This window comes from Larimichthys crocea, chromosome X (assembly GCF_000972845.2).
Source record: "Larimichthys crocea isolate SSNF chromosome X, L_crocea_2.0, whole genome shotgun sequence".
In the NCBI taxonomy this organism is placed as follows: Eukaryota; Metazoa; Chordata; class Actinopteri; family Sciaenidae; genus Larimichthys; species Larimichthys crocea.
This window is the reverse complement of record NC_040020.1, coordinates 4,484,781-4,497,557: the sequence shown is the minus strand read 5'-3', so window position 1 is coordinate 4,497,557 and position 12,777 is coordinate 4,484,781.

The following is a 12,777-nucleotide window of genomic DNA, read 5'->3' as shown; positions in this document are numbered from 1 at the left end:
TTTTTTATGTAATACACGTGTGATATCCTGAAATGGCAAAAGATAGCTACTGTCCCAATTAGAATCTACATTTCTGATTAGATTTTAAAACATTTTAATTGTTCATCTAAAGAATATACCGTCACCTCTCCTTACCTTGTATGTATTACTTGTAACTATCAGATTTTTTCTACACAGGAGCTTTTTTTAGAGTCATAGACCAGAACTGTCAAAACAAGCAGTTTCCTTTTTATATTCAAATTTCTCTTTAAAGCCGACCTCAGTTTATTTTAAAAAGTCCAAAATGATCCATGTTGTTTTGACGTTTAACACTAAAAGACCTCTTTAGTGGTAACTTAAGCTACAGGTTGTTTTTCTACCTTGCTTCCTTGTTTGTTTTGTGCCAGTGGTTGGACAAGCCAGCTGTGTTAAGAGATGTAAATGTTTTCCAGAGAAAGGCAGTCCTGTGATTTCAGCATGCAAAATATAGGCCTTCATCATAATCCCGGGGAACAACCCAGGAGACAGGAATAACCAACTCTCAACGTAGAAATAGTTTTTGATTATGAATGTAGCAATACTGGCTGGATTTGTTTTAAACTGACACAGTGAAGTAGAAGTTTGTTTTCAGTATATTAGGCTGTTTTTTGGGGGTTTTTTTGCAGTGCGCTCACATTTTAAATGACCAAACCCATCCTTGGATAGTCTAATCTGCGAAAGCTCTCCTTTTAAGCTATCACCGGCACCAGTGATGGAGACAATGCTGACTCTGGTGGTATGAAGTCTGGGGACTCCACAGGGGCCCGGGGTTCACCACCTTAATCACTTAAACAAACACAGAGGGAAAACACACCAGCACACTCCCACTTCTCAACACCAGGCTGGGTGAACACCACAGGCATGTGTCAGAGCGGGAGCTTGGTGAGAGAGCGTGGGTTTGCTCAGACAAACAGCCTGATGAAAGGTTTAGTCCTGTGGGGAGGGCAGGGTGGGATGTGCCTCTCCTGGGCTGGACCTGCAGCTCTCTGTTTTATGATGGGGTGGTGTACACGATGGGTTAACGCGAGTCCACATACCTGTTAGCTTTAATTCAACTTTGCCATTATACTTGCAAACAATAAAACACAGTCTTGTTTTGAGATTTTTCTTATTTCTTTTGATCTTTGTTGTTTATTATGATTTGATTATTATCAGATGAATCAGGATGCAAAGTTACAGTTGCAGTATTGTGCAATGATTGATGCGATATCGTGGAAATGAGACTAATCCATGAGCTTCATCTGGCATTTATTTAAATTGAGATTGTGTTTATATAACATCAGTCTGCGATTTATTTATTAATAAGGAGATATTTTTAGATCATGGCTGTTAGTATTACTTACCATATGTTCTTATAATATATAATATATGAAGCCACAGAGTGTTTATAGTGCACAGCCGGAGTCAGTTGTTGCTTTATCTACATATTGAAATATACATTTTCATCAAATGTTTAATCGTGAACAGTGATATGTGTTTATTGGTAATCTATGAGTAAACAGGGATTTGCTTAAGGTTGTGTATATACAGTGGTCTGTTTATGTGTGCATGTTCACAAGGCATGCAAAGCTACCTGACACTGCTGTCAAGAGAAGAACAGGGAACTACACATCCTACACACATTTACAGCCTAAAGTTAGTAGACCTGCAGAAAATACATTTATTTGACATTTATTTTGATTGTTTAAGCCAAAAGATTCACTAGCATTCTTAAATATGTAGATTTTACGTCATGAATTAAAAACATTTTGTTTTTTGTCAAACAAAACAAGCATTTTGAAGATGTCTTCAGGGGCTCTGGAAATTTGTGTTGAAGGTTCGTCACATTTTTGTGACAATATATAGACACTGCACTGCATATAGACAACATATATACACACAATTATAAAAGCAAGAGTAATATACAGATTATAAAGAAAATACTTTTGCCGCAGTCTTAATGTAAATACTGTTATCTAAAAACGTGAATGGGATTGATGATTCTCTTAAACTTAAATAGACAAAAACATTAATTAAATAAATACTGAGACTCCTAAATGCACCATTATTCAAAACAAACAAAAGTGTTCTTAGTTATAGTTGTAAAAAAAAAAAAAAGGTGTTGATTCTTGATTTTGTTTCCTAATCTGTTGTAGTTTTGTTCACAAAAATCTGCAGCATGGTCAAATTACATTTCAATAAATAATAAATCAAACAAGTCAATAAAGTGTGAGCAGCAAACCAAGACAAAGTTTATGGTTTATATGAATTTAACATTTGTTGCACTAATAACCAATAAAATTTTGAATTTGTCATCGTAAACAGTTTCAACAGTAAATTTGAGTTGTGTTTTTAAACAAAGACAATATTCAACATGTACAGTCAATATATATTAAGTTAATGCACTCTTATCCCAATGACAGTAATAATGTGTTTGATTAAGTGGTTTGTTCACTTCATCTTCTGACAGACTTGATGGACATGCAGTGTAGTTTGCAGTGGACCTCACCCTTTCCCTAAGACAGGTTCTTAAGCTTTTTGGCTGTGAACAATTCGTGGTGAGTAATTTCTCAGGTACCCGTTGTTACTGGAGCTCAGGCTCATAGTTGCCATAGTTTGCTTATGCATCATAATTTGGCACTCGTACGGCATTTACTGTTAATATTTGTTCATGAGCCTTTTATCTCAGTGTTTGTGCTGGTGGTTTAAAATATGACTTATGCTGCTGAAAGGTGACTCTGTCAACATTTGTGATCAAGGACGTTTTATAACGAGTTAATTTTTCAGCGACTTAAATAATTTTCAGCTCAGGTCAAATGGAACGAGTTGTGTGGGTTAGAAAAGATAGATCTCGTTACAATATTTTCCATTGAATTCTTGTTTTTTCACATTAAATCTGCACTAATCGTTATTTTTATATCAACAACAGATACAATAAATCAAAATAAAATAACAGTCGTAGCATCAAACCAAATCTGCGTTTCCATCAAACAGTGGTTGATAATGTTGCTTCTTGTCTGTTCCATGTTTAAATAAGCGACTGTTTGCGAAGATGTTTTCCATATCAACTCCATACCAATGTTATCTTTAGATAACATTATACTGTATCTCTGAAGTGAGTGCATGACACAAACTGCTTTGACAGAGCTGCACAAAGTTACAGCTGTTGACTTATGCCAATAGAAAGCTAGCAAATTACATGCATGGATATGGATGCTTTAATATAACTTACTTTTGTTGCAGAGCATAATAAGTAAGTAAACCGATCATGAATTTGGTTATTTAAACAAACCTCTGGACTCTCATGCTGCATCACAGCTTGCAGTTTCAGTTTCCTGAACCATTATTCGTTGGATTTTTGAATCTAGCGTAGGTTTCTGCAAACATAGTCTTCCTTTTGAAGTGCACTTGGGTTTAGCATCACTGAGTATACGTTAGGGCCTCCACAGCCAAGGGCCCTGGAGTCATGCGTTGATGCCACCGTGAGAGGCCTCCACCTGTCCATCACGGCACAGCGTGCAGACGCAAATGACGGCTGGAGGCTGGGACAGCTGCACGGGAGAGCAGGGCTGCAGCCAAGGCAAATGAAGAGCTCTTCACTTTGTGTCTCACATATACTTCTGGCTATGCCAGATAGAAACGGCTCTCTCCAAACAAAGACAAACAAATTAGACATTTGAATTTGAACACTTGACTTTAACCATTCGAGGACTGCATGTATACAGGTGTTGGACTGATACTTGATGAAAACAGGGCTCATGCAGTATTCAGTTTATCATAGAACATCTACTTTGTAGGCAAATTATTTGTAATATATCGGAAATTAAACGTACCATGTGCTGTATATTTAAAGGAGTCATAATTTATTTATTTATTGGCATTTTCTACTTTATTGGATAGCGATAATTATAAAATTCACGTGAAAGAGAGAGAGAGAGAGGATGCCATGCAGCAAACCCAGCTGGAATTGAACCTGGGTCGCTGCGGTAAGGACTTTTTTAGCCTCGATACGCCGTGTGCACCCCTTATCAGTAATTTTTTTAAAAACCAAAATTAGCTATGTATCATTAATATTGCAGTTTTGGCCAAACATTGACAAATCGTCACCTTTAAAGTGGGGTAAGTCCAGTATTCAATCTTTTAATTCCTGAAGGAAATCTGTCACTATCTCACCGGCTACAGCGGCTACAACAAATGCTATCCTTCATTTAATTTGATATATTGTTATTTTAAAAATACAGCTTAAAGCTGCTTTAAAGTCTAAAAAACACTTAAATGTAAATCTCATTAAATGTATAATATTCCTTTAAAGGCACCACCATTTATTGGTTATAATATAGTATAGATGTTTTTTTAAAAGCATGTTTTTTCAATCAGTGTAAATCATGTTGTAGGATTGAGCTTTTTATTATTTATTTTGAATTTGAATCTACGGCTGTTTGTTTGTCTGACCCAGTCAGGCCACTGTGGAGCAAATGAGGGCTTCTTGTTTGCATTAGCAGCTGCAGGGGCTTGGTGAAGATGCAAAGTCCTGACGGTTGACTTGCTCCAAACCCTGGCCAGTTTACATAACTGAAGCACTGCACTGCCCAGGGAGCCTGCCGTTAAATCACTGTGTGTGTGAGTGAGTGTGTGTTTATGCATGTCCCTCAGATACACATTGACATGTGTGAATACATGTAGTATAAGAATGAGTGTTGAGTAGATTTATCTCATTTATCCAGTAATTGGAAACATAAGGCTCAGTTTGGTGTTGTGAAGCTCCCATAGCGTCGTTTTCAGCCATAGCAGGCGCCTTTCAGTGTAGAAGCCCTAAAAACCCACTGTACACACGCTGTGTAACCCCAACCGACACACAGTTTGCAACTACCTGATGAACATAGTAGAGGATTTAGCAGCTAGAAATTTTGGCACTTGGTGGAGACCAAAAACAGAGCTATAAGAGAGAGAATATTGGGTTTATTATTCATCTGGTGACCAGAAACATGAATCTATATCTACTGGATGTGTATACAATCAGCTGTTGCCTAACATGTTTTCTATATCGCCTTAAGAGGTGAAGATATGTCAGTATATTTTTGTATTTCAGTATTTAGTTAGTTCTGCCCCCCCAAAAATTGTTTTTGCAGGTTTATGGTGTGAACTGGTGCACAGTACACTGCCAGATAACGAGGAGTATGAGGTGTGTGCACTATTTAAACCACATTCCCTCGACTATGCATGCGTCATGCAATGAATAATAAATGCAAACTACATCTATTAAATAAGGCTTCAATAGCCAAAATATGTAAAACAGTTAACTTTCTAATACATTTGCTAAATGTGTTAAATAACCATGAAACGGATGCCCTTTCATCCACATGAATTTTTTAAAAAGCAATCTTTGTATTTAACTTTTCAGATTTCTTACAAATATAAAATCAACAAAAACAATGATCATAAATAAATGAAACATGTGGTCATGATTTTCACAGTAGTCAAAGGAAAAAAACATTTCACATAGTTCAAAGATTTTACTAATAAATGAAATAAAATGCAAACCACAACAACAACACACAGAAACACAACACAGCAATTTCAAACTGACTCTCCACCTTAACGCCTAAAAAACCCAATCACACATTTTCAAATTATACTCAGTCGCTCCAACACAACATGCCAATTACTGTCATAATATAAAATATTCAGCTATTAAAACTGACTGTCCCAGGTTATGATGAGAATGTGTATATTAAAATAGTTTTGGTTTGTTTTCATCAACAACAGTGCAGCATATACATTTTCTTCTTTCTCTTTCCAGCTGTAGGCTGGAGGCTTGTTCACATTAGTCTGTTATGAGCAAATTATGAGCACATATATAGTTAACAACATCAAGGACTTTTTAAAAGACAAACAAACATTTGATCTGTGCTGAAAGTCTTTGCGGGGAACAAACAACTCTTTCCAGCAGCCGTTTTTTTAGTTCCTCAATGTTATACAAGCAAGTAACCAAATGTTTTCATTGTTTCTAATTAAACCTTTATTGATTCTAAATTTCGTAGATGTTACCGATGTTAATTGGTAACCTGCAAACAGGCATAATGGGTGCATAAAATCTGATTAACCTCCAAGTAGGTGTTAAAATGTCTGAAACACTTCGTTGCCTTTTGGCGTGTTCAGGCAACACGCAGGACAAAAGTTATTTTTGTGCAAAATTGGCCTTAAGGCTAAAAGTCCCCGACAGTGCTTCTCAAACAGTCCCACATCAATTAATTTAGTGGAATTAATCATATAACTATTGTGTAAACATTCAACTTATTTGAATTCAGGGTGTGATCAACCTACAAAGAGTGAGATAACTAGGGCTCCCACACTGTCACAAAGTACCGATGAAGCCTTTTGAACGTGCGGTGAAGCTACAGCAACAATACGGTGGTTAAATTCATCGCTGCTTGACATTTAACGATACGACTCGGGTTGTTCCCAATTTTTCATCAACAAATTCCATGGAAAGATGAACAACAACAACGTGTCACATCATCTCTCAGTACTTTCCAACTTCCCAGCATGTCTGTGGCACTCACTTGGTGGTTTTTATTGAAGTCAAAAATAGTCAATAGTATAGTAGAATAGTAGGAGTCAATAATATATAGTTTCTTTTTTTTTAGATTTATACTTTTCTGTAGATTTTGCAAACATTTCTTGGGTTATTTATCTTTGGGTTAGCGTGTGCTACTACATATTTGCGGCAGGGCAGTTTATGTAGGATTGTAAACTATATACTGTATGTATATATATATATATATTTATATGAAGTGTATGTATATAAAGTATATGCTGTATATAACAAACTGTAGTACCCATGTTGATTGTAACAAAGGAACGTGTCACCCGTTGAGGCTTATTGACGTGTTTTGGACAATAAATGAGGTCTGTGTCAGAGAGGAATGAGCTAGATGATGTTAGCACCAACTCACTGTTGTTTTTCATCTTTTTATAAGCTCTATTCAAAAAAGTTTTCAATTATGGGCCGCACTGGAAAAGATGTGAACACATCAAGGTCTGCATAGCTTAAAAACACTTATTTGTTACGTATTTTCTTCTTTAATGCTTATAAATCTGAAACTCTGTGGTTTTCAGTTTCTTCTTTAATGCTTATAAATCTGAAACTCTGTGGTTTTCAGCGGGAAAATTCATGTAAACAAATGTCATTTCCACGCAGCAAACAGTTTAAAATGCAACACTGTACGCATTGTTTCTTCCTTTGTTTAAGTCCACACCCATCGGAGACAATTATGTATGGCTGGATAATTTTGGACTGCTCCGTCAAAGCCAGACCAGCTCCGTGAGTAAGCCAATCAACAATCAGCACTTGTCAACTCAAACTAATTATCACTGAAAAATCAACAATTGTTCGTGCTGGAGGATGGGAGGTGTGGTTCCAACGCTGAGGAGAATACCTGAGGAAAAAAAAAACCCAACTTAATAATGAGAATAAACAAATAACTACTTTGTTTATATATTAATAAACTTGGTCTGTAAAATTTATCAGCCCACGATCAAATCAACCACGTTTATATTCCTTTCTATTCAGTTGTGGATCAGGTTTTCTTTGTATGACTCACACTGCGTGCCTCTCCCTCTTACCTGATAGAGACAGTACCTCTCTCCTGCACTGTAACAGAGCTCACAATTATAGTCATGCCTAACTGCAAATGTCAGTGCATCTGTGTCAGTTGGGCCCTGTTAGGATCTGTGTGTCAACACCTTATAGATGTCTCAGCCTGCACAGAGTCAAGACAGCCGCACATGAGCATTTTTACCCATGCCTGCACCTGAAAGGAACCTCGGTTGCACAATAGGATTGCACGTTAGGATGGTTACAGAAGTCGAGCGCTATCCTCCCTATTTTGTTCTACTTCATTAACGCAGATTCATTTCTCTGTGCGTGTGTCTGCCGTTTGACAGCAAGGCTGAGAGGAGAATGAAGGTGTGGGGGGAGAAGAGTCAGAAGAGATGTGTTGTTACCACACAGAGCTCTTGCAGCTTTGGCACGAGTATTTCCCATGAAGCAATGCTTTTGCTGTTTTTTTTCACTGGAGTTGTGCAGTACCGCCCTTTGTGTGCGGGCACGTAATGGCACGCAATATTCAGTCTGCAAAGTGATGTCACTTAATTTTAACTATAGAAAAACTATACATTTTAACTATATTTTAAAATAAAGCATCAACTTTTTGTTTGTTTAGTCAGGTTACTTATCTGTAAGAAGTAACCCGACTACCCGACCTTTCCCCTGTTTTATGTACAGATCAAATGAGATAAAACATGTAAAGTAATTAACATTAGTACGTTGGTTGATGGATTTTATTATCTTGGGACAGAGCCAGGATAAGCTAAGCTGCTGCAGGCATTTGTATTTACCATACAAATATAAGAATGATAGCAATAGTCTCATCTAACTCTTGGCAACAAACAATCTGCGTATTTCCTGAAATTCTGCACTAATCCTTTAATGCTTATCTTACATGTAGATAGAGTAAAAAGATAAAGACACAGTTTATAAATATTGCCTGAACATGACAAGATTACCAGTAGGTATACATAAGGTTTAATTAGATGTTGTCTGTCTTTCCCTGTGTGAGCCAAGCACTCTGTCAAATCCACTTCTCCATTACTGCAGCAGTAACGTGCAGTTCATTTGTTAAATCTTCTATCTCGGTTTGATCACAGGTCAAAGTGAGATTTGGTCGCTGTCATGGCAATTGGTCAGCGATGCACAACAAGGCTTTTGTGTGTCGTTGCTGACAAGCTTTCACCGCCACCTAAATCCTCTGATTCCTAAGCAGGAAGATACAGGTATTCATTCAGCTTCCACTGATATCCTTGAGCACATCGTTGTGTTTTCTCAGCTGTCAAACTCCTGACATGTCTTTTTAAGCTTGGCAGATAAAGCACTTGTGGAAAGGGCCCTGGCTCTGAAAATGCATGTTTGTCATTGTATTATATTGAACTTGTTGTTTTTTTTAAAAAACGAAGAGATGATTGATCTTCATATTAATCAAAACCAGTAAGTAGATTCAGTCAAAGAAGAGGTAATACCACCTCGACACACACACTGATTATCATCAAACTCAGACTCTACAGTCGCACTAGCAGCTCTGTGAGGCTGTGCTTAGGCACCGTGACAATGCTAACACGCTGATATTCAGCAGGTATAATGTTTGCCATCTTACTTTGTTCTGTTTGCAGTAGCACCAAACACAAAGTAGAGCTGGAGCGGATGGGAACGTTTGTTTTACAGGTCAGAGAGTCATCAAAGATATCACTATTCATCCTGAGAGAAGACATGAATGTCTGAAACCAAATTTAAAGGCAATCCATCGAGTAATTGTCAAGATATTTCACTACTGTCACTGTGATTCATCCACTGGGGATCATTAATGCAAGGATTCATGTTAACTTTTGTAGCCAAGCTATTATTTATGTCTTATCAGCGATCGGTTTAACCAAAGAAAGAGATACAGCGATAAAATTCTCCGGTATTTCACAAGAAAAATACAAAAGTTTCTCTCTTTTCTATGTCTCTACCTTGCAACCCCTAAATTGGGTGTTTCCATTTCAGCATATGTTGTGGAGAAAATCTTCCAGAACACAATAAAATAACAACACAGAGACAGCTGCTTGCGAATCCGAACGAACAAACCTTTACTTTTACTTTTCACAACCTTTTATACCCATTTTTACGTCATTCTTACATCACTGTTACATAGTAAAATCACCAGATCTGGACCCAAATGTCCTGTACTTTCTTATAATTATATGCCCGTGTTCTGAGGGTCACGTGAACGTAATATTGTCTATGTGTTTCCCATGAGCCTGCATGGTGTGTGTGTGTGTGTGTGTGCTCGACTCCTTAATCTTGGTCAAGGCCAATCTGAAAACAGACTGGCTGAATGGTATCTGGTGGCACAGAAACATTCAATACTGTCCTAGCTGTGTAATCTGTGTGTTTGTGCATTTTGCATGTCTGTGTGTGCCTTTATGTGTCTATGTGTTTGTGCATTTTGTATGTCTATGTGTGTGCCTTTATGTGTCTATGTGTTTGTGCGTTATATGTGTGTATGTGTGTGCCTTTATCATGTTCTATTCAAAAGTCCATATGCGTCACGCAGAACACCACACATAGCAAACTATAGCATGGCTACCTGGGGGGCTCATATTTTGGGGAGTGGAGGCAGTTGTTGAGACAAGAGACATTCATAGCTGCAACCATGTAGGTCTAACTGCTTCCTTTGTCAGCACTTCTGATAGAATAATCAGTCAATGACATTCATCCATCCATAATAGCCTCATTTTGCGTATGATTCATGAGCTCCTGTTAAGAGGAGCCAAACTCCCTCTGTCTCTCCTGTAGTTCACATCCCGTGTGTGGCTTTAAAAGTTTGTTTAATGCTCATTAGCAGCAAGAGAGCCTGCCTTTGGTTCTTTGAAAGTGAAAATAAATATTTCTGACCACATTGTGTGTTTGTTAGTCATTATTGTTTTTAGTTTCAGGTTACATTGTTTGGTCACAGTGTCTGCCAACACAACTCTTTTCCACTGTAGAGAGAAGTTGCATGTTACAGTAATAGCGACGCAGAATTTTCATGCGTGACTTGACCGTGAGACTTGAGCATGTCCACTCAAACAGGATGTGGTGCAGAACGGTCCACTTGTGTTTGTGTGTGTGAGAAAGAGAGGAAGCAGAGTACTGGGTGTTGTACAGTAGTTCGCATGCATACCTGTATTTGGGTTGCGCAGAGGGGAGGTTTGCTTTTCTGACTCAGCCTCGCATGGTAGTTGGCCAAGTAAGACAGAGTAAGAGAAATCTAGACTGGTATGTTGTTTCTTTCCAGTGCCACCTGTGTGTCTGTTACTGAGGGATTTGTACCTCCTCAATCACTGACACATGTGGATTATCTGTACTTAAGGCAAAAAGCCAATACAAGCCACATCTTGTGTGCGAGCAATCAGCCACTCAAACACAACATATCTTTCGCTTTGTGGACAGAATCTTCTGATCTGCCACCGGTGTAATTGCTGTAATTAGACGATGAAAAACAATGTTATTTCTATGTAACCCCCTGAAATTTTATACAGTTTAAAAACACACCCAGACACCCTGAAGCCGTATTGTTTCTAAAACTGTTTGAGACTGATGCCGTATGTGACACAATGTGGATTTATTCTCTCGCTGCCTAATGGGTCGGATGAAAAGTGGTCTTTGCGGTTTTGTCGGGCTTGTGCTTGGCAAAACCTTTTTTTTTTTTTGCTGAACTCAGGTGCAAACACAGGTTAAAGGTGGGTCAGCAGTTGAAACATTATGAGTGAGTGTGAATGCCAGAGAGAGAGAGAGAGAGAGGGAGAGGAAATACAGTTGAACAATGCGGATAATCTCCCTCATCAGAAACCTCACCTGGATTTATCTCTGTGCAGGTGCAGGTGGAAGTCTGCCCCAAAGCAGATACTTTCAGTTTCTTTGTTTAGCTTTCAAGGGGGGTTGTTATGGTCTATTCACCACCTATGCCGTCATGGGGTTTATTCTAACTCAGATTATATATACTTTATGTCTATTATTATTCATATGTAGGATAAATAGGACAGGGGAAGAGAAATGTGAAACAGTGTGTCTTGACAACTTTATATTGAAAGAAATCCATTCATCCATTAGCTATATGCGCTTATCCCATCAGTAATACAGACATCAACAAATCAAGTGCATTTAAAGCTCATATGATAACAGATGTAATGTATGGAGGGATTTATAGTTGAGGGATAACTCCAGTTTATCATAACTTGGATTTTTTGTAGATTTGGAGACAACTGCTGTAATAATATCGCCTCTGTGTCAGTGTGTAATGAATCGACAATATAATAATAATAATATCATTTGACTCACTAAGTAAATTGCAGAGAGCCGACTGTTGAAAAGCAAAGAAGTCAGATGGGGAAAGAAATGTATACTGTTATAAGCATCCATCACGGTGCAATGACGCACAATTTAAGTGGGCTCACTTTTAGTTTTACTTCTAAATAACATGGTTATATTAAATCATTGACTCAGCTGAAGAATATTATGCTATACGGGGGCCGACAAGGGCAAATGTGCCACAACGGAAGAAACGTGAACTTCCGGTGTGTTGCCTGGATATGCAGCATTATTCTGTTGCATTTGTTTTTGATGTTTATGTGTTTTGCAGTTTTTGTATTTCTTCGCGCAGCACGTGTTTTCATTTCATTTCCATTGTTGTATCTGAATTTGATATTTGTATGTGTATGTATGTGATTGCACAAAGATAGCACGCTGTGTGATTCCTAAACATGGCTGAAGCTTTGCTGCTAGACGAGTTATTCTGGATTCTTTCCAAAAAATTTAAAATACAGCAAAAACTGACTTCTGTAGAGACATGGCGGACCCCGAGGACACGCTCCTTTATTTATAACATGCTCATTCTGAAGTACAGAAAACATTGTCTTTATTTTCAGGTGGTTATACACTAAAAAAAACACACTTTTCTGTGATATTTTGCCAATAGCTTCAATTTTACACACTGGACCTGGAAGAATTATTCCAATTTATTATAACTTGGGTTTTTATTGTTGAAAAATTGGGCGACTGTTTACTCACTAAATGAATAAATGAGATATGATTGTTAAAGGGAGAAGAAGTCAGCAAGTGAGCAAATTAAATGGTGAAATAATTCCACAAACTGTCTCCTGTATCACAGTTTACAAACTCTTGTTTCCTATTTTGACCCACAG